Source organism: Pongo abelii, chromosome 16, assembly GCF_028885655.2.
Source record: "Pongo abelii isolate AG06213 chromosome 16, NHGRI_mPonAbe1-v2.0_pri, whole genome shotgun sequence".
NCBI lineage: Eukaryota > Metazoa > Chordata > Mammalia > Primates > Hominidae > Pongo > Pongo abelii.
The window spans coordinates 89,833,978-89,860,519 of NC_072001.2; positions in this window are offsets into that span (position 1 = coordinate 89,833,978).

Below are 26,542 nucleotides of genomic sequence, written 5' to 3' on the forward strand. Positions count from 1 at the left end.
TTCAATTCCCACCTATGAGTGAGAACATGCGGTGTTTGGTTTTTTGTCCTTGCGACAGTTTGCTGAGAATGATGGTTTCCAGCTTCATCCATGTCCCTACAAAGGACATGAACTCATCATTTTTTATGGCAGCATAGTATTCCATGGTGTATATGTGCCACATTTTCTTAATCCAGTCTGTCGTTGATGGACATTTGGGTTGGTTCCAAGTCTTTGCTGTTGTGAATAGTGCCGCAATAAACGTACATGTGCATGTGCCTTTATAGCAGCATGATTTATAATCCTTTGGGTATATACCCAGTAATGGGATGGCTGGGTCAAATGGTATTTCTAGTTCTAGATCCTTGAGGAATTGCTACACTGTCTTCCACAATGGTTGAACTAGTTTACAATCACATCAACAGTGTAAAACTGTTCCTATTTCTCCAATCCTCTCCAGCACCTGTTTCCTGACTTTTTAATGATCGCCATTCTAACTGGTGTGAGATGGTATCTCATTGTGATTTTGATTTGCATTTCTCTGATGGCCAGTGATGATGAGCATTTTTTCTTGTGTCTGTTGGCTGCATAAATGTCCTCTTTTGAGAAGTGTCTGTTCATATCCTTTGCCCACTTTTTGATGGGGTTGTTTGTTTTTTTCTTGTAAATTTGTTTCAGCTCTTCGTAGATTCTGGATATATTAGCCCTTTGTCAGATGAGTAGATTGCAAAAATTTTCTCCCATTTTGTAGGTTGCCTGTTCACTCTGATGGTAGTTTCTTTTGCTGTGCAGAAGCTCTTTAGTTTAATTAGATCCCATTTGTCAAATTTGGCTTTTGTTGCCATTGCTTTTGATGTTTTAGACATGAAGTCCTTGCCCATGTCTATGTCCTGAATGGTATTGCCTAGGTTTTCTTCTACGGTTTTTATGGTTTGAGGTCTAACATTTAAGTCCTTAATCCATCTTGAAATAATTTTTGTATAAGGTGTAAGGAAGGGATCCAGTTTCAGCTTTCTACATATGGCTAGCCAGTTTTCCCAGCATCATTTATTAAATAGGGAATCCTTTCCCCATTTCTTGTTTTTGTCAGGTATGTCAAAGATCAGATGGTTGCAGATGTGTAGTATTATTTCTGAGGGCTCTTTTCTGTTCCATTGGTCTATATCTCTGTTTTGGTACCAGTTCCTTGCTGTTTTGGTTACTGTACCCTTGTAGTATAGTTTGAAGTCAGGTAGCATGATGCCTCCAGCTTTGTTCTTTTTGCTTAGGATTGTCTTGGCAATGTTGGCTCTTTTTTGGTTCCATATGAACTTTGAAGTAGTTTTTTCCAATTCTGTGAAGAAAGTCATTGGTAGCTTGATGGGGATGGCTACCCCATCTATAATTTATAAATTATAAATTATATATAAATTTATATATATATAATATATATATAATCTATAAATTACCTTGGGCAGTATGGCCATTTTCATGATATTGATTCTTCCTATCCATGAGCATGGAATGTTCTTCCATTTGTTTGTATCCTCTTTTATTTCGTTGAGCAGTGATTTGTAGTTCTCCTTGAAGAGGTCCTTCACATCCCTTGTAAGTTGGATTCCTAGGTATTTTATTCTCTTTGAAGCAATTGTGAATGGGAGTTCACTCATGATTTGGCTGTTTGTCTGTTATTGGTGTATAAGAATGCTTGTGAGTTTTGCACACTGATTTTGTATCCTGAGACTGCTGAAGTTGCTTATCAGCTTAAGGAGATTTTGGGCTGAGACAGTGGGGTTTTCTAGATATACAATCATGTCATCTGCAGACACGGACAATTTGACTTCCTCTTTTCCTAATTGAATACCTTTTATTTCTCTCTCCTGCCTGATTGCCCTGGCCAGAACTTCCAACACTACGTTGAATAGGAGTGGTGAGAGAGGGCATCCCTGTCTTGTGCCAGTTTACAAAGGGAATGCTTCCAGTTTTTGCCCATTCAGTATAATATTGGCTGTGGGTTTGTCATAAATAGCTCTTATTATTTTGAGATACATCCCATCAATACCTAATTTATTGAGAGTTTTTAGCATGAAGGGCCGTTGAATTTTGTCAAAGGCCTTTTCTGCATCTATTGAGATAATCATGTGGGTTTTGTCTTTGGTTCTGTTTATATGCTGGATTACATTTATTGATTTGTGTATGTTGAACCAGCCTTGCATCCCAGGGATGAAGCCCACTTGACCATGGTGGATAAGCTTTTTGATGTGCTGCTGGATTTGGTTTGCCAGTATTTTATTGAGGATTTTTGCATCGATGTTCATCAGGGATATTGGTCTAAAATTCTCTTTTTTTTTGTTGTGTCTCTGCCAGGCTTTGGTATAAAGATGGTGCTGGCCTCATAAAGTGAGTTAGGGAGGATTCCCTCTTTTTCTATTGATTGGAATAGTTTCAGAAGGAATGGTACCAGCTCCTCCTTGTACTGCCAGAGGCAATAATTCTTAATACTCAAGATTCCCTGCAGAAAAGTTTTCTAGTCAAATAACTGTGTTTGTGCATGTGTGTATATATGTAATTATTATTAATACCAAAAGGAGTCATTCACCAATGTTGTTTTGTACTTTTTTTGTTTTTAATTATTAAGTATAAGATTTAAAAATTAACACATAGTAATTGTACATATTTATGGGGTACAGATTGGTATTTCAATACCTGTATACAATGTGTAATGATCAAATCAGGGTAATTCACATTTTATTTTTCGGTGAAAAATAGAACCTGTTAATTTCTGTATAACAATAACACAGAACTCCCTTTTTCTTTTTAATAGCTGTGTAATCTTTTGCCTTATGGCTAGATCATCAATTATTTAACAAGCAATTGTAGTTGTTTGTTTTTGCTTTGAAAAACAATCCTGGCAGGAACATTCATTGGCATTTTCCTTCTAGTGTAACTGTAAATTATGTATTAAGCTATGCGATTGCTTGTAAGAAAGATGTGTGAGCATTTTATTTTTAATTTTTTAATTTTTTTAAACTTCAGGGGTACAAGTGCAGGTTTGTTGCATAGGTAATTGTGTCATGGGCATTCGCTGTACAGATTATTTAATTGCCCAGGTATTAAGCCTAGTACCTCTTAGTTATTTTTTCTGGTCCTTTGCCTCTTCCCGCCTTCCACCCTCTGATAGGCCCCAGTGTGTGTGTTGTTCCCGTATGTGTTCATGTGTTCTCATCATTTAGCTCCTACTTATAAGCAAGGACATGTGATATTTGGTTTTCTGTTCCTGCATTAGTTTGCTGAGGATAATGGCTTCTAGTTCCATCCATGTGCCTGTAAAGGACATGATCTCATTCTTTTTTGTGGCTGCATAGTATTCCATGGTGTATGTGTACCACATTTTTTAAATCCAGTCTATTGTCAAGGGGAATTTAGGTTGATTCCATGTCTTCACTATTGTGAATAGTGCTGCAATGAACATAAATATGCATGTATCTTTATAATAGAATGACATATGTTCAGTAATGGGATTGCTGGGTCGAATGGTATTTATGTCTTTAGGTCTTTGAGGAATCACCACACTGTCTTCCACAATGGCTGAACTAATTTACAGTCCTACCAACAGTGTGTAAGTGTTCCTTTTTCTTCACAACCTTGCCAGCATCTGTTATTTTTTGACTTTTTAATAATAGCCACTCTGAGTCATATGCAGAAGGTTGAAACTAAACCCCTTTCTTACATCATATACAAAATTAACTCAAGACAGATTAAAGACTTAAACATAAAACCCCAAACAATAAAAACTCTGGAAGATAACCTAGGCCATACTATTCAGGATGTAGGCATGGGCAAAGATTTCATGACTAAGATGCCAAAAGCAATGTCAACTAAAGCAAAAACTGACAAATGGGATCTAATTAAACTAAGGAGTTTCTGCACAGAAAAAGAAACTATCAACAGAGCATTTCATATATTGTTAGATATTGCTAAATTACCCTCCAAGTCACATTGATCAGTGTAGGAGTAGATTCGTTTCTTGCAGCCTCCTGAGCATTGCTCCATGACCATCATATAAATGAAAACTGTATTACGTGTCTTATTTAAATATTTTTTAAAGTGAGATTGCATATTTTTGGTCTGCTTATTGATATGTGTATTTCTTAAGATGCTGCCTTAAGATCAGTTAGAAACGAAAAGGTTTATTTATTTATTAGCACATCCTAAATACACACAGGTTTGCACAGACAATGGTAAAGCCCTTTTACCGAAAAAAACATGTTTTAATCACAGGTCTCAGAATTTTAGAGATGTTCATCCGTCATTAAAGGCTTGATATTCTATTTACAAACCACCCTCACAAATTAATCTAAGTTGTTCTGTAATGATCTTTAGTAGGGAGCACTTTATTACCTTGGTTCAATTTGTTCTATATATGGAATACATTAACTTTCACCTTATGCCATTCTGTAAATCACACACCCCTCCCAATGGCCCATCTTAGCAGGAGTTAATGTACCATAGGTGGACATTCTAGAAACTCTACTTACCTGTTTGTGTGCCGTGATGCCGGAATGGAAACCAAAAGGCTAAATGAAGCCCCAGACTGTGCAGCAGTTACTCCATCAGCTCACAGCTCTGTCCCTCCCATCTGATCTATTCCCATCTTTCTGATTTTCTATGTATCCATCTTTCCAGTCTCATTGGAACCAGCATTTGTAGCCTGTGGGTTTGTGATGTGCTGGGTCCTGAAGCAAAACAGATGTGTTTCTGAAATGTGTCTTAATCCATCCAGATTTTAAAGACAAACCATTCATCTTTTATCTGGTACAAAAGGGATTTCTAGGTTTTTCCCGAGGTAATGAGTTTGATTCTAGTGATGTGGTAACAGGAGATGCAGGCAGATTCTTCCATGTCTGTCATCATCTTCCCAGATCCATGCTTTAGGGAGAATGCAGGAGCACAGGAACTCAGCCCTGTTTCTGCTCCAGGCTCTACCCCATTGCCAGGGGCCAGAGGCTGGGCAGGAAGGCTCCCTATACTCTCTTTACTGTTATCTATATTTTTCAGACTGACATTAAGGATGACAGCCTTACCCCACCTCCAAAGAATAGATACCTTTGAAGCCATATTCCGGGAGAAAAAGTTAAGAGAGGAAACCAAACTCTCTGTGACCAAACCTTTTTGTTTTCTGTTGCTCATAAAAGGAGTAGTTACGATTGTGCTATTTATTTAGTAAATGCATTTTCTGAACCAAAAATCAAGGACCCTTGATTAGATGAGGGACATTAATTGCTAAATTAATGGACCAGAATATTGCAATTTTCACATAAAAAATTTCCTTGGTACAGAATAACCAGTCTATTTATCTTTCCTTCCTCCCACCCTTTCTTCAGTCCTTCAAAAACAAGGCACTGTTTATAAGACACTGTCCTATTTTCTCCTCCTTGACAACTCTTTTGTTTTAAAATCACTTTGTTCTGTAAATTTGTTACCCTTCTATCTAAATCTGTTAAAAACAGAGACAAACGCATGTAGAGACTGTGTCTCTGTGTTATATATATAATACGTGTATGATTATATTATGTGGTCTCAGTCTGGCCCTGGGTGGTGTCAGATCCATGGTTTTTCTGGCTCAATCTCCATTCGTGCTGTATTAGCCAAGGACTCTGGCCAATGATGAGGCACCAGGTACATTTTTATGTCTGCTTCAAGGAGCTTCACTTTCAGTAAACTTGCTTAGGGACACACAAGAGTAACCTGGGGTAGGAATCAAGGCTTTCTTTCTTTCTTCTTCTTTTTCTTTTTCTTTTTTTTTTTTTTTTTTGGAGACAGAGTCTCACTCTGTCGCCCAGGCTGGACTGCAGTGGCGTGATCTTGACTCACTGCAACTTTTGCCTCCCGGATTCAAGCAATTCTCTTGCCTTAGCCTCCTGAGTTGGCAGGGTTACAGACATCTGCCACCACGCCTGGCTAATTTTTGTATTTTTAGTAGAGATGGGGTTTCACCATGTTGGCCAGGCTGATCTTGAACTTTTGATCTCAGGTGATCCACCCGCCTTGGCCTCCCAAAGTGCTGGGATTACAGGCGTGAGCCACTGCGCCTGGCCTCAAGGCTGTCTTTCTAACTGTCAATCATGTCTAGGTCTCAAGAGAGAGGGGAGAGATGCCCCTTTATCTCACTGCAAACACTTGTCCAGGTTAAACTCTGAACATCAGAACACTGAACACTGGACATGTGAAGCACAAGTCTGTCTCCCTTGCTTAGATGCAAGTCTCCCTCTATCCCAGTGTCTTGTCAGGTTCCACTTGCTCTCTAAAGCTAGGCATCAGTGACTTGAGAGTAGGGCCACTGTACTTCCACACCTCCTATGTCCTAAGCATGTTGAGAATCTGACTCATCATATTATGCTGTGACAAAGGTTCCACAGAAAAGAAACCTAAATCAGGAAACTGGAATCAAAGACTTGGCTTCAACCAAACAACAGCATCCATCATACTAAATTAGAATGGTTAATTCAAATTTTATTAGTAGAAGAGCTCTAACTATAATACATTTTATGTTTGCGCAGATTTAAACACTATTATTTTAAAATTATCAATAAATTTAAGGGAATATTCATATTTAAAGGGGATTCGTGCTTACTCCAAGTTTGTGGAAGCATAGCCTTAATTAGTACTGCTGTTTGTCTTTTCATGCATATATGTCTTGCTTGCCCAGCTAGATTATAAAATTCTTGAGGGCAGGTACCATGAGCCACTTGATTTTTGGAACCCAAAGGTACCAAGGAATTTAAGCAACAGTCAAACAATGTTGATTGATTAATGATTCTGTCGCCAGGTAGGTTCTGATGTCTGGGTTTTGTTTATTTTCCTCTGGATTTTTTAAGGATTGAGAGTTGTGCATGGGTGGGGTTCTTGGCAAGAAGAGAGTACACATGTCAACTCTATTGTGTCTTTCCATGAGTCCAAAGGGCTCTTGATCCCATTAATCCCTGACAGAGATTCCTGCAGGGCTTTGATGTGTATACCCCCCCAAGTGAGTAAGTGCTCCTCGTGTCCTGAAAGCATCAACCTGGCCTCTCCTCAGTGACATCTTCCACTCCGATGTTCAATTGCGGCTGTGCAGCTTTATTGTTGCTGATGGCACTGATATCCCTGCATAAAGTGGTTTCTTTGTTCCCATCCTTTTATCCTTTTGTGTTCCCTGTTCACAGGCACTGACCTTTTAGCTTGCATGCATTGCCAGGCTCAAGAGAAAACCCAATCTGTCCTTTACCTGGCAATTGTAGCTCGTCCGCATTCCTCTCCCCTTATCCCTTCTCTCTTATATCCATTCTGTCCTTTCCCAGCCTTTTTGTTTCATTTTCTTCCCTGTAGCACATTTGGAGCCTTACTAACTGGAGAGAATGGGGGGGTATATGGCGTGGGGCTTGAGATTTATCAGAAACCTTTCATTGCAAAATGATGGCATGGGAAATTGCATCATCCATATATGTGTGTGAGAAAGATAGACCAGATGGAGAAAATATTTCCACAATATGACAGACTTTCATACTACTTTCTGCTTGTGTCTGCTCTATGGAAAAGACCAAAAGGAAAAAGGAAAGGAGGGAGCAAAATAAAGGAAGGCAAATGAAAGTAGGGGTGGGTGAGCTAATGTTTTTGGCTGCTGGTTCATGCCATCCCTGCTCAAAATTAAAATGAAAACACTCTACAGTATAGAATGGAAAGTGTGGAAATTCTATTCTATATTTCATTTGAAGTCTGAGTTATTATTACAGCTGAGTAGTGGACAAACCAGGAACACCGAGAGTCCTGAGAAGGCAAGCTTTCTGTGTTAGGTTTAGAGTGGTGGGTGAAAAGCACAGATAAAGTTAAAATGCCAGGAACAAGAAGTTGCCCATCTTCTTCAAGGAGCAATGGACACCACTGCCATTTCCTAAGAGTCTTCTGTTTTTCAGAGATAAAGTACCATTCGTTTTAGGATGACCTCAAAGTCCCCCTCTTCCAAGGATTCTTCCCTGATTGACCACCCTCTGTATACCTCTATGCTCACTTGCCCCTCTACCTTACTTTTGTGAATGTGTTGAGTTCTCGTCCTGTGCCTCTGTTCCTTCATGTGCTTTCCTGCCTGACTGCATGGTTGTTGAGAGTAGATACTGAGTGCTTTCATTTTAGTTCTTCCCAGCTATTCTTTCCTATTAGACAAGGCAGCCTTGCACTATTGTTACCTGACTTCTTTCTAGCACAGGACATCTTGCTTCACCCTTAAAAAGGAAGGATGAGGCAGTGTTGGGGAGGAGACTCTACCAGGGCAATCAGTCAGATTGTGCACAGCTGGATTTGTTTCCCCAAGAGCTGGTTCCTAAAAGATATCCATTAAAGTGACAATGAAAGAAGGTAGCTAGAGGCTGGAATTTCCCCATGCTGTTTAGCCAAGAGCCCAGATGGCTTGGATGCTTTTCTGTTGGTTCTCAGTTGAGGTTAGCAAATTCCCCAAGGAGCATGCAGAAATACAGTAGGGTCAATTATAGGTTGTCATACTGACCGGAGGGAAGAATGGGTAATATTAGCATTTAATGCCAGGAGCCAGGCCAAACAAATGTCTTGAAATATGCAAAAACAGCTCACAGAAAAAGATATGTCCCCACAAAATTCCAGTAGTGCCCCCACCGCCACCCCACCAAAAAAAGAAAAAGACTACACAGCCATTTTCTCAGAAAAATTTCAGATTCCAAGTGAAGTTTGCTATGTAATCTTCAAATCCCTTTTCTAGAGTCCATTTATTCATGCATGAACTTTCTAAAGGAACTACCACGTGCTGGGGAGTGGGGACTCATCAGTTCATAAGACAGAAAGACAGACACAGGCCCTGCCTGTTGGCTCCTGACTAAGTAAGAGGTGCAGAAGAGGACAGAGATGCTGCCGTTCCATGCCATGGGTGTTTTAAGAAGGGAAGGGCAGAGTTGTCTGGGCAGGTGTGGAAAGAATTTAACCTAGAATAAGGGAACTGGGGAAAATCTTTCCCATAGTAGCTGATTCCTAAATGAAGATGAGGAGTTCTGAGGGTGAGAGAAGGAGGGTCTGGGGTGGAGCGTCTATAACCAGGACCCACTGTGCGAAGTAGAGGGTGCAGCATTTGTAAAACCTGGAGCATCATGGGAGAGAAATTCCATATGGCTGATTGAATTGTAGATTGAAGACAAAAGTTGTTGAGAGGGAAAAAATATACAGAGCCTGTCTTATAAATAATGATAAGTAGCTTAGAGTTTGTCAATAGGATAATTGGAAGACACTTAAGGCTTTTAAGGAAGAATATTGCCAGTTCAAATAGCTCCCTCTGGCTGTAGTTTGGTTGTGTTGACCAAATTTGAATCCAATAAGCATGTCTTTTTTTTTTTTTTCTCCCCATCCTCTACTTATTCTGCTTGTAACTAATTACTTACCTAGAGATCTCCAGATCCCCAGAGACTGTCATATATTGGCTTTTGAAAATTGTTCATTAGGCTGAGAATTTATAACTAATAACAGTATAAGATTTTCTGACTATTTATAAATTCATATCATCTCTGGATGTCTAGCCAAGTTTATTCATGATTAACATTAGATGCTGACTTCTGAAGATACATAGAAAAAGCATGGTCCTCCTTGCTATTTCTTGTGTAACCTTGATGTTGCTATTCCTGCTGAATCTAAGCAGCCAGAGAGTACCAAAGGTTTCTCTACATTCTCTCATTTTAACCTCATAGCACTGCTACAGGTAGGATGAGTGGGTAGTACTGTATTCTACTTGTCATACTTGGGGAAATGGATCACTTTCTTAGCTATCAACTTTAATGTCCTCCTGTGAACTAGAGGAGTGACCTAATTTTTACTGAGCAACTGGAAAAGTGAAAAGTACTTTCTGTTGCCATTTCTTTTGATCTTCTCAATGGCACTATTGGGAAGGATTTATTAACTCTGATTTTACAGAGGGAAAAACCAAGGCTCAGTGGGGTTAAGTGACTTGTCCAAGATTCACATAGCTCTGGAGTGTTCTTGGAAAACAGCAAAGAAAATGGATATGTTTAAATGACAAATGGTCTTGTCTCTCCACCCTTTTTTGTCATTTTCTCCATTCCAGAAAGTTGTCTTGGCCATGTTCTTTTAGTTCCTAGGAATTTCCTTTCTTTCCTCACACCGGTCCTCTTTGCTGGCCCATTATGCCTCTCTAAGCGGATTTGTAGTTTCTAGCCTTGAACTATGAGTGCTCCTGCCATGGCTGGCTCTTGGTTCTTTAACCATAGTAGAACAAGAAAACCCAGATTCTCTGAGTGATTCTGATTTTAAAATGTAAGACAAGTGATTCTAGATACATTTTATTCCACTTTGTAGAGCTTGTTGTGGCTCCATCTCTAACATAAAGAATAGCAATTCCTCCTCTTTATTTAAAGCATGGAGGGGATCTCAAGACAAACAATCATCAGGGCCTTTGAAGTTCTATTCATTTTACATATTTTTTCTGAGTCCAAGTCAATGATCCCCATGGCTTCCCGATTCTCCTATGGTAAAATCTGAAAACTATACTATAGCATTCAAAGCCCACCAAGTCCATTCCCCTGTGCCTTCCCCTGCCACATCTGATACCACAAGACTATTTGTTTCTTGTGCTCCATCTCCAATGGCCTTCCTTTCATTTCCTAAACACTCCAAGCTCCTTCCTTCTACAAGGTCTTTGCATAGTTTCTGCCTGAAAACTTCTTAACAGCTCTCTGGTTCATAATCTACTCATTATCTTAATTGATGGTGACTTCCTCAAGGAAGTATTTTCTAGCCCCTAGAGTAGTTTGGGCTATTATATGCATTCCATAGTGCCATGTATCCTACCATGCAAATTGTTATTTATATTGTAATTAATTGATTAATATCTATTTCATTCACTGGATGATGAATCTCATAATAACAAAGGCCAAGTCTGCTTTTGCAAACCATTGTGGTCTAAGTAACTGGGACTTAGGTGCTCGATAAGCATCTGTTGAAAGTTTGAATGAATGCTCTGGATTATATTATGGTTGACTAAATTGCCATCTGAATTGTTCTGATCCAGGTGCCGAGGACTCACTTCTGTTAGAATTTAAACTGATACCTGGCCAGGTGTGGTGGCTCATACCCAAAATCCCAGCACTTTGGGAGGCCGAGGTAAGCTGATTGCCTGAGCACAGGAGTTTGAGACTAGCCTGAGCAACATGAAAAAACCCTGTCTCTACAAAAAAATATAAAAATTAACTGAGCATGGTGGTGCATGCCTGGAGTCCCAGCTACTCGGGAGGCTGAGGTGGGAGGATTGTTTGAGCCTGGGAGGCAGAGGTTGCAGTAAGTGGAGATTGCACCATGGCACTCCAGCCTGGATGACAGAGAGAGACATGTCTCAAAAAAAGAAAAAAAAAAAAAAAGAAAGAAAAGAAAAGAATTCAAACTTATACCTCATGAGGGTAGAGAGCATGATTATACTTGATATAGATTTCTTTGAATCAAAGGAGTTTAAATTGTATCTTCTTAATATGGATCTCTTCGTATTCCCATCAGTTCCGAACTCTGTATTTAATACAAAATATTGCAGGATTCATGTCTAGTTCAGAGGTCCAAAATAATATGGGATTAATTTATGCTTTTTAAAGTCAGTTGGCCAGTAGAAAGTAAATGTTAACAGAGAAAGCATTTAGGGAATTAGAGTACAATAGTGGTTATAAGTCCGAGTTCTAGCATGAGACTTTTTTAGATAAAATTCTGCTTAGTAGGCATGTGATCTTGTGCAAATTATTTGGTTGCCCTCTTAGTCTATTTTCTCATTTGTATAATAGAAGTAATAATGGAAACTTCCTCATAAAGTTGAAAAGGCTTAAACAAGGTAAGCTAAGCAAAGTGCATAGAATAGTGCTGGGCATCAAGGAAGTGCCCCAAAAATGTTCTTATATAATTAAGAGATTAACACATTATCAAGTTATTTAAGAATTAATCAATGTTAATTGGCTTGCTTTGGCTTTCCTCCCCAAATCATACAACCAGTTTCCCTTTGTAACATTTGGTGAGGTAGCCATTGTTAGAAAGTCATGATTTGAGATGACATCTAGACATTCATTGACAATCTGGATACAGAATATGGAAGAACATTAAAATCTTTCACAGGAAACATGCAAGTAGGTTATTTTAAGGAAAGAAAACAAGATCATGACTCTGCATTCTTGTCTATGATCTTCACGTGATTCTAATTCTCTTTGGCAACAATGGAAACATTTATTGTAATCATTTTTAAAAATCGCAAACACTCCCACATTATTTCTGGTACTGATGGTAACCTTATCACCTTTCCTAGAGCAGAGTAAAGGCAGGCATTCTGACATTTGGAAAAATGAGGTGTGTGGTTATTTTTAGACTTACTGAAACAGCAGCAGCAGGTTTCCATTTATAGGAACTGCAGGAACCTTCCCCTATGTCTGGGACAAGGTAATGACTTCTATGATGTAATGACTTTGCCGTCACAAATTTTATCCCACTGATGATTACCTACCTCTTTAGTGGTCTTTGTGTTATGCTATTTTGTCTTTTTAGTATTAAGAGAATGAGGCCCTGGTTGTTCTTTACATTTTATCATTTCTTTCTTCCCGGGCTGGGAGAAAATGAGAAGCAGGGGCAGACTACCTCATGACTAAATTGTTCCTGGCTAATAAAACTGCAGGAACTGTACATTAGGGCGTCTTCCATAAATCAGCCTTGGGGAGAATTAGGTGCTGAGAGATGGAGGAATGATGTTCAATCATCACTTGTAGGAAATCATTAGCTGCACACCCTCATTCCACTACTTGCCCATTCGTCATTCCCCAATCCCTAGTTTTCCCCTAGACCATTAACATTTCTCAATGACTTTCTAAATGCAGAGAAAAACCACAGAAGGGGTGAGGGATGGAGGTGCATTATGGAAACACACAATGGAGAGATGTCTTTGCTGCTTGCTTCCTGCTCCTGTGAATGTAAATGGACCTACGTAAAAACTAAATGATCGATAACTTGGCCAGCCAGCTGCTGCCACAAGAGGTAAAAAAACTGTTGCCTCCTGTTCTCCCCTCTGCAAAAAGAAATAACTTGGTTCCCACCTAGATTTCTTTCCTTTGGCAGTGTGAAAGACAGCTCTTTCTTTTCTTCATTATCATAACTTCCTGACAGACAAGGAAAGTGAGGACGTTGGCTGGTTCTTGGAGGAGTACCAACTTTGGGAAATTAATTGTGTCTTCCTAAACTGCCCTCTGTCCCACCCTAGAGAGGAAAAGCCACAACTTAAGTTTCTGTAAGGTCTACAAAAAAGTTAAGTGGACAGTTCAGTAAAACTGAACTGGTTCATGGTCTAAATACATTGGTAAGCACCCTTAAAAGGGTTAATCCAACAGTGATGTATAGACAGACAGATCTGTTCAGAAATTCATAGAGGGAAACAGTATTCTAGACTTGTCTTCTCCAAGAATATACTTGTTGATGCTAATACATGTACACAAAGGGATTTTAGGAGCCTTTTCCTTAGACAAGTACCCCAGCTTTTTGCCTCTGATTGTTTCCCGAATTAATTTTGGTCATGGATCTTAGACACTCTCAGCTTTCATATACTGTTTTCCAGGCAAGACTAGAAAGTCAGGAATACAATAACAAGTTCATTGAGAACTTACCATATGCCAAACACTGACTGTAACAAGAAACCTGACATGTACTAAAAATGGCTAATTTGCACAACTGCACTCCAAAGTAAGGATTTAATTTTACTGGTGAAAAACCTAGTGCTAGTGATTGTGTTTCTAAATTCATGCAGCTGAGACAAGGCAGATCTAAGTTCTGTAGGTCCTGAAAGTTATTTGAATAGCCTGTTTGAAAAATACAGGAATACAAATGTAGGTGCAGGGCTGCAGAAAGGGCATGTGAAAGGGAGGGTCACTGTAGCTGAATCTTCATCAGCTCTGTGGTAAATTTGCTTCCATTCAGCTAGAAGCAGAAGAGGCCAATCTGACTCTGGTCTCCCTGATATCTCAACTGCAATGAAATTTGGCATATAAAAAAGAGGAGTGTCTGTTCATAATCATTTGTCCACTTGTTTAATGGGGTTGTTTGGTGTTTTTAATTGTAAATTTGCTTAAGTTCCTTGTAGATTCCGGTTATTAGACCTTTGTCAAATGGCTAGATTGCAATATTTCTTTCCCATTCTGTAGGTTGTGTTTTTGCTCTGATGATAGTTTTGTTTTTTTTTTTTGCTGTGCAGAAGCTCTTTAGTTTAATGACATCACATTTGTCAATTTTTGCTTTTGTTGCAATTGGTTTTGGCAATTTCATCATAAAATCTTTGCCCATGCCTATGTACTGAATGGTATTGCCTAGATTTTCTTCTAGGGTTTTTATAGTTTTGGGTTTTACATTTAAGTCTTTAATCCATCTTGAGTTAATGTGGCGCATATACACCATGGAATACTATGCAGCCATAAAAAGGAACGAGATTATGTCCTTTGCAGGGACATGGATGAAGCTGGAAGCCATTATCCTCAGCAAACTAACACAGGAACAGAAAACCAAACACTGCATATTCTCACTTAGAAGTGGGAGCTGAACAATGAGAACACATAGACACAAGGAGGGGAACATCACACAGTGGGGCCTGTTGGGGGAGGTTGGTGGGAGGAGAGCATTAGGGAAAAGAGCTAATGTATGCTGGGCTTAATACCTAGGTGACAGGTTGATGGGTGCAGCAAACCACCATGGCACATGTTTACCTATGTAACAAACCTCCACATCCTGCACATGTACCCCAGAACTTAAAAAAATGAAAAATACCCCCTGCCCCCCGCAAAAGATGAGTGCCCTAACAAGTTGAATCCAAATGTGAAATAGTAAAGAGTGATGTTAATATCCCGATAGACTTTGAGGCAGAAGTTTTGGTAAGCTTAAGAGAAGGTGAAAAATTAATCATGGAGTTTTCTCAGTTGCTCAGGAATTTATTACTCCTTACTATAAAGCTCCGAGGGAAGAAGCCCTGACTGGTAGGCCGTCGACCACTCTACAAAGGAGACAATCCATGGAGAAGGGATAGAAAATGGGGATCAGAAGGACTGTGTCCTAGCCCTGGCGCTAGTGCTGATAAACCCTGTGACTTTAGAGAAGTTACATTTGGTTTCTTTATTGTGAAACCAGAGGGCTTCATTGTAGCTTCCGATTCTTTGATTCTAACTCAAAGAATGCATTATTTTTTACCTATCTTTGGTGTTCCTCCTTGTGGAATATTTGTGGGATAGTTGAGTGTGTTGTAAAGAGGCCACCTCCAAGAGAAGTGTGGAAGTGAAGGGAGAAGGGAAAATATTGCTTTGCCTCGGGTGGGTAGAGACAGAAACAGAGAAGGGAAAACACCATAGCACTGTACTAAAATAGAGTCCAATGTCTATCACACACAATTCAGGTTGCCTAATTCTGTGTAAATGAAAAGCTAGGTTGAATAGTAGAAGATGAGAGCAGTTGCTGATCATGTGATATTTGGAGTTGGATTACTGTGAGTGCGTTTTTGTTCCAAATCACACTCCTTTACCTAGTCTCCGTTGACCACAAGGATGACAACAACAACAACAACAAAAACTATAACAATAATACTATAGATATGTATTGAATGTGAGATTTATGACTTATGCACATGGACACTCAGAAGATGGCTCATGTAGGCAATCTCTCAAATATTTTCCATTAGAGAAAATGTTTTAGATTATTTGTGGGTTCTCAGGATGTATCACTAAAGAACTATTTAACTCACAAAGTGGCTGAGAATTTTGTATCCTCAATGAATTGCAGTAGAAAATGTTGATAATTTGTGCTCAACAAATTAGGAAAAAATTACAAAAATTATACTCACTTTAGTTAAAAAAAACCATATATTTAAAGATGGTGGGGAGATAGATGATGGGGCAGATATTCTTTTATGAATATCTGGGAGGTCTATAGGACTTTAAAGATTGTGGTTCCTGATTGCTTATCATTATTTGACTTTAAATCTAGGATGTTCCTTTTATGTTGAAGGAGTTGAATGCATAACACAGCATCATCTTTATTGGCCAAGATTATTGTCACTTGTCAATCATAGGAAATGGGAATCAGAAGGACTGTGTCCTAGCCCTGGCACTATTGCTGATGAATCCTGTGACTTCAGACAAGTTACAGTTGGTTTCTTTAGATGTGAAACCAGAGTTTTACTGTAGCTTTGGAATTCTTTGATTCTAATTCAAACAGTGCATGATTTTCCACCTATCTTTGGTGTTCCTTCTTGTGGAATATTTATGGAATAGTTGAGCTTATTGTAAAGAGATTGCAACCAAGTGATGGAACAGAAATTCTATTGTGAATATCTGGAGATACAGAGATAGAATAGGATTGTGGGATGGAAAAATGAAATGAAGTGAGGGACAAGTATTTTCCTGAGATAATTGGGTAGGGAAAGCAAAGACAGACAGGTTGGGCACAAGTGAAAGAACTTTTCTAATGGGGAAAGACAGAAGAAAAAACCAGAAGTTGCTTTACCTTTCTAATCTCTCTGAGGAGAAAGTGGGTTGGATTAGAAAGTCCAGCTGCCACTGCTTGGAACCGTTGAGCCTTACAATATACATGCTTCCAGAAACAAACCAGGGATTGAAGGACAGGGGAGATAAAGGAGAAAGAAGCAAGATAATACATGTAGCAGTACAGCTAAGTACTGGGTGATACAATGTAAGCAGTGTATGGGTACAATGATATGTAGTGAAAATTTAAAAACAATGACAGTGTAGAAGCATGCTGTTGTCAGATGGGGTTATCAGGGAGGCAAGATAGGAATATGATAGGGGTATTAGCCAAAGTAATTAACTGAGTGTGTCTAATGCCCTGTGTGGGTGGATGGATGTGTGTCTATGTATTTTAAAAGGATCTGAGACAAATATGTCAAATATTAACACAGGTTATATCTATAAGATGGGCACGTGGTTGCCTATTATAAATCCTCTATACTCTTACATTTTAAAGTTATTTGTAGGGTAAAAGTATAATAAAGGCATTGTTTATGATCTATAAGAATATTAATAATAGTGTTATAGATTTGATTATCAACTCTGCAAAGATTTCCCTTTCTAATGTAAATTTCTTAAGCCCACTTTGCCTCAGATGCTAAAGTTATTAGGAAACAACGTGTCTATTTTATGACTATGAAATTTTTAAACATCTTGCGGTTGAATATTAAAATGAATTTTCATGTTAATTTGGGCCACCTTTGAGCTGGGTGAATGTAGATTATACAGAAATCACTTGATTAATCTCTACTCTAATGAACCTATTTCTACACAATGATAAAGGATATTGATCCTCTGTAATCTGTTGCTCTAGGATGCTTTGATTCCCTGAGAGGCGTTTCCATTGCAGGTGGATAGATGGGAAGAGTAGGCTTGTGTTCCTAGGAGAAACTAGAGGGAGAAGAAGCTTGGAAAAATCCACTGGGTATAGTTTATGACTTGAATGAAACTTAACTGGTTCTACACCATTTCACACTGCAGATCCATATTAGGATTACATGTGTGGTTTTCCATATTTGAAGATGATACAGACCTGGAAGCAGAGAAGAACCTGACTTGTATTTTTATGACAGTGGAAATTCCCTGTGTTCAGTTTCTTTGCCTTCTTCCCCTTGCAAAAAATATACTTTTTCAAACAAATAATCACCGTGCTCCTAATAAGTGCAACCATGGCAGTCACTGGAGACACAGAGCTATGCTAGACCCAGATATGTTTGTTAAGGCCCTCACAGTCTAGTGAGGAACGGAAGCAAGTCAGCAGACAACTGCAATCCCAACTGACAGGCTCTGCTATGAGACATTTAGTGTATTACAGTGAGGGCAGGAAAGGGCACCCACTTTGCAGCTGGTGTTTCAGAAGACACATCGTGGAGAAAGGAGCATTTGCAGAGGAGCAGCCATTGCTAAGTGAAACAGATGAGGAACACATTCCACATGGTAGGGACAGCATTTACGAATCCCTGGAGCTTTAAGGGGGAGAGACGTGACAAAAAAATTCCAAGTACAGGCGAAAGTCTCAGTGTGCTGTTGAGGTATCTTGAGGTGAAGAATGACTAGACTTCTGCTTTTTTTTTTTTTAATTTTTAAAAACATCTCTGTTATGGCAGTGTAGATGTTATCTTATTGGAGTATGAATCTGAAGAAGAAAGATATCTATGGCTGGGAAATAATTTATAACCAAAGGACAGATAAAACACAACCAGGATTATAGGGACCTGACATGACATATGGTGGTTTCAGTAGACTGAGCTGGAAAATGTCTCTAGGTGTTGTCTAAAAGAGGGAGAGCTGAGCCTAGTTTAGTCAGCAACTATTTTCCTTAAAGTACCTTTAGCTCTCCATCACCCAGATTGGTTGTAATTTCTAATAGTTAATAATAATAATAGTAATAATAGTCATAACCAATATTTACTGAGTGTTTACTATGTGCCCTGCATGGTTTTAATAATTCACCTGCATTCACTCAACTCTCACAACAGCCCAGTGAGATAGGTTACAGTGGTGTCCCATTTTACAGATAAAGTAGAGGGAGGTTTAGTAATTTGTCCAGGGTCACATAGCCAGCAAATGAGTGGAGCCAGGAGTCAAACCCAAGTGGTGCAGCTCCAGAGTTCATACTCTGTCTCCCAGGGTGTACTGCCTCCTAGATTAAGACCATTTTATGTTTAATGCAATTTACAATGTTCCTCTACTATTTTTTCTTGTAATTTTATACATGTTATTTAGAATTTGTTTCCTTTCGACCAGAACCTGGTCCCTTTATAAAAGTACTTATGGTATAAATGGAGGATTTTGTAGGTCTAACCCTAAGTCCCAGACAAGTTAATAATTGATGTTATCATTAAACTCATTGATAATGAAATTATTTCATTCAACATTTTTATTTCATCCTAGGCCCATCAATTACAAGAAATACAAAATTTATATGAAAAGATAGATGGTCATATAATTTTTTTTCTATTATAAGGGAACAAGTCATAGTGATTTTTATTTCAGTGCCAAGATTCCCTTATTCATCCATTTGCCCATTTATTCTTTTGTCATATGTTTATTGAGTGTCAACTAAATGCTGGATTATGGTTATGTACTAGAGATATTGTCAAAAAGACACAGTCCTAACCCTCAAAAATCTGGTCATTTGGGCCTAATCAAATTTCTGCTGTCCACAATGAAAGAAACAGGGAAACAAGAAATAATTTTTTTTGAAAGAATCCCTTCTTGACAAAATAATCTGCACACACCCCTCTGCTCTGAGAATTAACAAGACAACCTACAAACCCCATTTCTAAAAATCTGGCTGGCTGGAATAGAGGGAGGAACTATAGCTCTGACATAAAGATTTAAGGTAATTTAGTAAAATATTAGATTAAAACTTAAGCAGGAAATTTATGTCGTATTAAATAGTAATCATGTTTAAGTATTAATGATGAGGTATCCAGTTGTGTCTAATGCTTAATTCTTAACTATTGCTTAAATAAGTATCAACTTTTCAAAAGCATGATTAGCTATATAAGTGAAGTTCGGATTTTTTAATCTATTTTTTAAAGAATGCAATGCTGCTCAGAGGTGAACCCTGGGAATCTATGGAACTAGATATCCTAAGCTTAACCTCCGGTCATCACTCTAGCAGCAAATGCAGGCATTCTGATCATGTGTTCGTGGCACCAGGGACAGAGACTAATGGGCCTTTGTCTGGTGTTATTATAAATTATTCTAAAATAAGTAAAGCTAAGCTAGGGAAAGATAGACTTTTTCCCTCTTTGCTTGTTTGAATTTCACTTTCTCTAAGAACTTCAACATTAAGAACTTTATTATTAAATTTCTTAAATAATAAATGCTGAGGAGGCATGTTACCCAAAGCATAGATTTAGTTTCAGGAGGTAGCAAATATTTCAGAGGCAAACAGTCAAAGAATTCTATTCCTTGAACTGAAGGAAATAATATGGCATTTATTGAGCTTCAGTTTTATATTTGTTATCTCATTTGACTTATTTCTTTCAACACCTTCCCATGGATTTATTAATATTCCTGTCTTATAGTAGAGAAAACTGAGATTTCCTTCTGAGGCTTTTTTCTAAGATTACACAGTTCACCAGAGTAAGAATAGAGATTTTAAAAGTCAGATTTTCTGATGCGATGACCAGAACTACTTCCTCTTCTTGTTGTTCTTACTGGTAGCATTCTGTAAAGCACGTGACCATCTCTCTGATAATACAAGACATCACAATCGAGAAGTCAAACAATCTTATGTTCTATTCAAATGTGAAAATTTGCATAACTCAACCTTTCTGGATTTTATTTTCCTTGATTAAACCATGAAAACCGTGAGTTGAGTAGAATCAGACAGAGCTACACAGAGATGATAAAAGGGGCTTCTTAGATTGCTTTCATTTATACAGAAAGAACTCATCACTGCAAGGTGTCTGCCCTGATCATGTTGCTTCAAGCCAGCCATATACTCAATCACTGCTCCACAGTGAATCCAGTCAATGTGGGAACATTGCATTTCAACTGACGTGAATAGTCTTAGACCCTGCTGATTTGCTCGCAAATTTTATTCAGTCTAACTTTACACCTTTGGCATTTTTCTCCAATTTAGTTTTACTCCAAATTTCTGGACATAAACATCTCCATACCCTTCCCATGCATATAACATAGTATGACATAACATAACGTAACATAACATAGCATAACACACTCGTAACAACACAACATAACATTACTGCTATAGCCCCCAAGCGTGATCCACCCAGTCTTTGATTCTCCTTCCCACCTTATCTTATACCACCTTCTGCCTTGTTCACTGTCCTCCAGCTACAATGGTCTCTTATTTTAAATTCTTCAAACATTTTGCATTTGCTCCGGTGTAAGGGTCTTTGTGCTTGCTTTTTATGCTTGGGATGCCCTTCCCCTGACCCTTGCATGCCTCATTTCCTTTAGGCACTTCAAATCTCAGCAACGTAGAGAGGCCTGACCTGACAACCTAGTGATCAAATGGCTCTTGGCCCACATCAAGTCACTATCTACCACATTGCATTTTCTAGATTTTCTTTATAGGAGTTATAAAAATTAAAACATGTGAAATTAACTTTTTAACATGTATAGTCGTTTATTGTTTACTAATTTTTTGCAATGTAAGTTCCATCAAATCAGGGGCCTCTTATATCATATTAATTGTTGTGCCTTAAGGGCTTAGAGGAATCTTTGAAATATAATAGGTACCCTTTAAAAATAATCTGTAGAATGAGTGAATGTTTGAAGACATTAGATATTTAGAACATAATGTTGTCAGACACCGTAAAGGGTGTGAGGTTTTTAACCTACTTGCTAGATAACATAGACCCCTGGGTCAGCGACAAAGACAGTTTATTACTCATAACAAAAGTAGCCGCCAAAGGAACATATTGCATCAGTTGCCAGTGTCCAATCCTTGGATCCAGTGAGGGCTTGATGTGACCTGTACATGCAATGGGATACATTACAGGAGAGGAACCCAAGATTGAAGCTGTCAGTGGGCTTCTCATTTTGAGAGACAGAGAGACAGACAGAGAGGCAGAGAAAGAGGGAGAGAGAGAGAGGAAAGGAGGGGGAAGAGATATTCCATTTTTATTCTGAAGTATAGGCAAACATTTCCTGGGAAAAGGAAGGAGAGGTCTGTATCTTCATTATCCCAGGCTATCTCCAGGAAGGAAGATTTCTCTATGCTTTACTATCCTGGAATGTCTCCTTATATAAATATTTTTAATTTGGCTATAAATGCCTTTGCTCAGAGGACCGAGACCCTGTATAAACATGAGATATTCATAGAAAATGATTTCTCAACACACAGTTTCCATGATATTAACTAAGGACTCTGAGTTGTATTTACTTTTACCTTCTGCAAGCAGTCTTGTCCAAGAACTCTGGAAACCTTTCTATTGTCCAGTTTGACTGGTGCCCTGGCCTGGCCACCTGCAGGAGAGCTTAGACCCAAGGTATCTGAGTCCAAGGACACTTGTTCATTCACCATCCCCAACGACATTGGTAGCATTTGGTGTTAATGGTGACTTTCCTTGGACTTTACTAGCAGGTTGAGTAATACAGCTCAAGTTAAATAGTAGTCTTCCAGTAGCAGAAGTTTGAAATGCAAAGCTCATTTACAGACATGTTTGGGATGAGTATATTTCCCTCCCCCTCATCTCATTGCCACCCTTTTAAAGTCACAAATGCAAATCTGGGGAGAGCTTCCGAGAAAGGCAGATTGAAAGGCTTAAAGATGACTGCGTTCTAGTGTGTATCCCGGAACAAAGGACCAGTTATATACCAAGCATTAAGAAGATTCCGTTGGGCTCCTCAACCCAACTTAAAGGCTCTTACTTTAATTCTTTAATACTGTATATTGACTCCTTACCTCTGCAATAGGATTAAAATATTCTGCCCAGGTTGTTCCTTTTCAATAGTCCCTATTGGTTTTCTTGTTCTTCTTTATTTCTTATTTCCTTTATAAATGAAAAACTAAACAAAACTAAACAAACAAAAACATTGGTGGATAATCTCCATGTATCTGGTGCTATAGTTAGTTTATACAGATGAATAAGACTGGGTCCTGCTCTCATGAAGCTCACTATCTAGTGGAACAGATATATAAATAACTATCACAGTGCAGTGGTCCCTCCATGGGGTTGATTTTGCATCCCCCCACAGGAGACATTTGGCAATGTCTGGACACGGTTTTTTTATCGTCATGACTGGGAAGGTAGGGTTACTAAGAGCATCTACTGTGTAGAAGGTACAGCTGCTGCTAAACACCCTAGAATTCACAGGCCAGTTTCCTACAACAGAATTATTCAGCCCAAAATGTCAGTAGTGCTAAGATTTAGAAACCCTACAATAGGGTAACCAAGCTGAACCAGAAATTAAGAAAGACACCACGATTGCACGATGGAGGGTTGAGTGTCTCACCAAAGGATGGCAGAGTTGGTCAGAGGAGACGTACCTGAATAGGTGAGTTTTGAGCTGAAGTTTAAAGGACAATTAGGAGTTTTCCAAGTAGATGTAGAGGGTATCATAGGAGCAATCTCCCTCATGGGCTGGGGCATGGAGCATTGATTTCCTGCTAGAGAACTTTGTGTTCCCCAAGGCTACTGAAGACCACAGAGGAGTAGTACACAGGAAGTAACCAGGATTACACAGAATAATAACAACCTACCTTGTTCAGACATCTGCTCTGTGCTAAGGGCAGGGAGGCCAATCCTTCTCAAACCTGGGCACACAGCTTGATTACCTACCTCAGCTACACTCATAGTTAGGTGTGGCCATGTGACTGAGTGCAGTCCTGGACTATTGGCAGGATTGAGGTGTCCACTTCCAGGCCTCGCTCATAAAGGCCTCCAATGTGTGGTCCTTGCTCTCTTTCCTCAGCCACAGTCTAGAGGAACTCTAAGGCCCTGAGGAGGGAGGTGTCAACGATGGAAGGAAGTTGGTCCCTGAATCACTGCATAAAAGCTTATGCACCGGACTTGACTAGAGCAAAGACTAAGTTGTTATGACGTTAAGCTACTGAGATTTCAGGGTTTATCTCTTAGAGTAGAAAGTGCTACTATAATTAATTTAAGTATAAATAGTGCTAGGTACTTTAGCTACGTTATCCCTAATCCTTTTGATAACCTTGCAATACAGATGTTATTCTACATATTTTAAACATAAGGAAAAAGGGCTCAAAGTAGTTAAGTGACAAAAGCTATTAAGTGGAGTGAATCAGGGATCAAATGCTTGCTCTTTCCAATGCGCTTAATGGTATGTGCTTTCTCTCTAAAAGAGCTAGTTTTGAATGACTCTGGATAACTTTTTGGAGGGAGAGCTTTCCTATACAGACTTGCATTCTTCTGTATTTCTTCTGGTTTGGTATGGGGGAAACATTACCCCCAACCCCCGTATTTCCATGCCTGGTTTAATATACCAATGCAGTACTCTCATCACCTAAAATTTTTGGTCCACTGGTAACATGTTCGGTAAATAGAAACTGCGCTTGCATAAGTGGTACATTGCTTGTCAGACATTCAGGGATGGATAAAAAAAAGAAAAAACTTTCACAAATGTAGTAGTCATTCTCCTTAATTATTTTTTTCTCCAATGAACTGAAAAGGTACATGAAGCAAAGGACCATTCTGCCTCTCTTAGCTGCTGGAAGCCATGTTTTATTTCCTAGTTAGAGAGCTTATTGGCCCCTAAGGCTGCTGGACGGGGAAGTTGCCAGTAGGCAGGCAGAGTCATTAAGGGAAATGGGTGTTTACATATAGCAGCCCTGGGAGATCCAGAAGTTCTTGTGTGGATAGAAATGAAGTAAGGGCCTGAGAGGGGCAGAATGTACATATTTGATGGGGCACTTATGAAAAACAAGTGGAAGAACAGTGTGGCTGGATTTCAGAGTGGAAGTGTAAGACATGAGGCTGGGAGGTCACTGTAGTGGTCTCAGGCTTTCAGTTTGCCCAGCATCTCCTTCAGCATCTCCTTGGGAAACCACCTCTCCTCTATTATTAGTCTTCGAAATTAAATTGGGATTGAGCACCTTCTACTTCCCAGTTTGGGAACCTGACCCAGACTTGGCCCATCACTTGATTTAGTCCTCATTACCCTCTACTGATTCCAGCCACAGTAGCTGTTATAGAAATGAGCGTATTACCCAAGCAGCACCAGTATGAATAATCTCTAAGATGTTTCTGTGTGGGAAACCTGTAAGAATAACAAATTTGGAGATGAAGTCAAGATCATCAGTTTACATTTTATTTGTGGTGTCTTTGTCACATTCATATAGAAATTTCAATTAGGCAGCTGGAAAGTTGAGTCTAGGTTTCAGAGAAGAGCTCTGGACAGGAGAGAAACATTGGTAAATCATCTGTTCCTTGGTGGTAATTAAATTCATAAGCACACATGAGATCACAGAGTCAAAGGTTAAGAGTGAGCAGAGAAGAGGGCCTGTGGCTGGGCCTGGGATAATGCCACTATTTAATGGCCAAATAGGAAATAATGGGTCTGAAAATGAAGACAGAGAATGGATAATCATAAAGGTAGGAGGAAATCAAGGAGGTCATTTTGTCAACTAAGGCAGAAAGAAAATGTTTGAAGATGTTGTAATCAGCAATCCTGATAGCTGCTGATACATACAATGAGCTGAGAACAGAGAAATACTTTGAAATTGAGCAACACGCATGCCATTGCTGACCTTTGGAGCTGTTTCAGCAGTGTGATCAGAGCAAAAGCCAGAGGGAATGGGTTAAGGAGTGACTGAAGAGGGAGGAAATGGAGATGAGTTATCATAAACAACCCTTCCAAACCAGTGAACCCTTAACGTGCAAAACTGAGCCACTGGCAGCTGGAAACCTGCATGACAAACTGTGGTTTGGGGTTAGATTTACCTGGATTTTTCAGAATCAAGGGCGCATTTATGGGCCTTGATTCTTGATTCTTGGCTTTTTGTCCATGGTTCAGTTCTGTTCGACCAACATTATTAAGTATATACATTGTGTTAGGCCCTGAGTTGTAGAGAAGAACAGAATTTGTTTCTTGGCTTTGAGAAACTGATTATTCAGGTGGGGAAAAAGACTTGGAAAAAGAATATTTGAATTCAACATGGTAATGCGGTGATGGGGTACAGAGGAGGCGCTCCTGAGTAGAAGAGGTGTGATAGCTGAACCAAGCCTTGAAGGATATGTAGGGTTTAAGTTGCTCTCTCCGGAAATATAACGCTGCCATATATGGAGCCAACCCATAGAAAGTGGATGTCAATACATATGTATACATGTGCCATGTTGGTGTGCTGCACCCATTAACTCGTCATTTAATATTAGGTATATCTCCTAATTGCATCCCTCCCCCCTCCCCCCGCCCCACAACAGGCCCTGGTGTGTGATGTTCCCCTTCCTGTGTCCATGTGTTCTCATTGTTCAATTCCCACCTATGAGTGAGAACATGCGGTGTTTGGTTTTTTGTTGAACATGTACCCTAAAACTTAAAGTATAATAATAATAAAAAAGAAAGTGGATGTCAATACAATTAGCCTTCATGCACTCAGTGGAATAAATGTGCAGAGAAGTAGAAGCCTGTTTTAGACCCCTGATGCTGCCCAGCCACCACTAGTTGGCTCTGTATCCACTGAAAAAGAAAAAAGCAGAGCAGCTAGGTGTGTATGGAAAAGAATCTCTCCTAGACTTCTTATCTCCATGGGGTTTCAGAATGAAATATACCAGCTCCACAGGGAAGCCTCTGACAGATGGGAACCTATTTAACAAGCCATGGAAAATGAATAGGCTGACTCTGAGAGGGATAGCACAGCCATAGAAATCTATTCTCAGGGATGTGGGTGTCGGCGAGCCCCAATGACCCACATTCAGAAATATTTGTCTATTAATTAGGACAGGTGGTTCCATCCCAGAAGGCTTTGCCTAGCAACAGTAACCAAGACCATCTGCAACTTCAGTCCTGTGAGAGAGCTTCAAGTGGGAGAAATCAGGGTGATGTGCACGGTA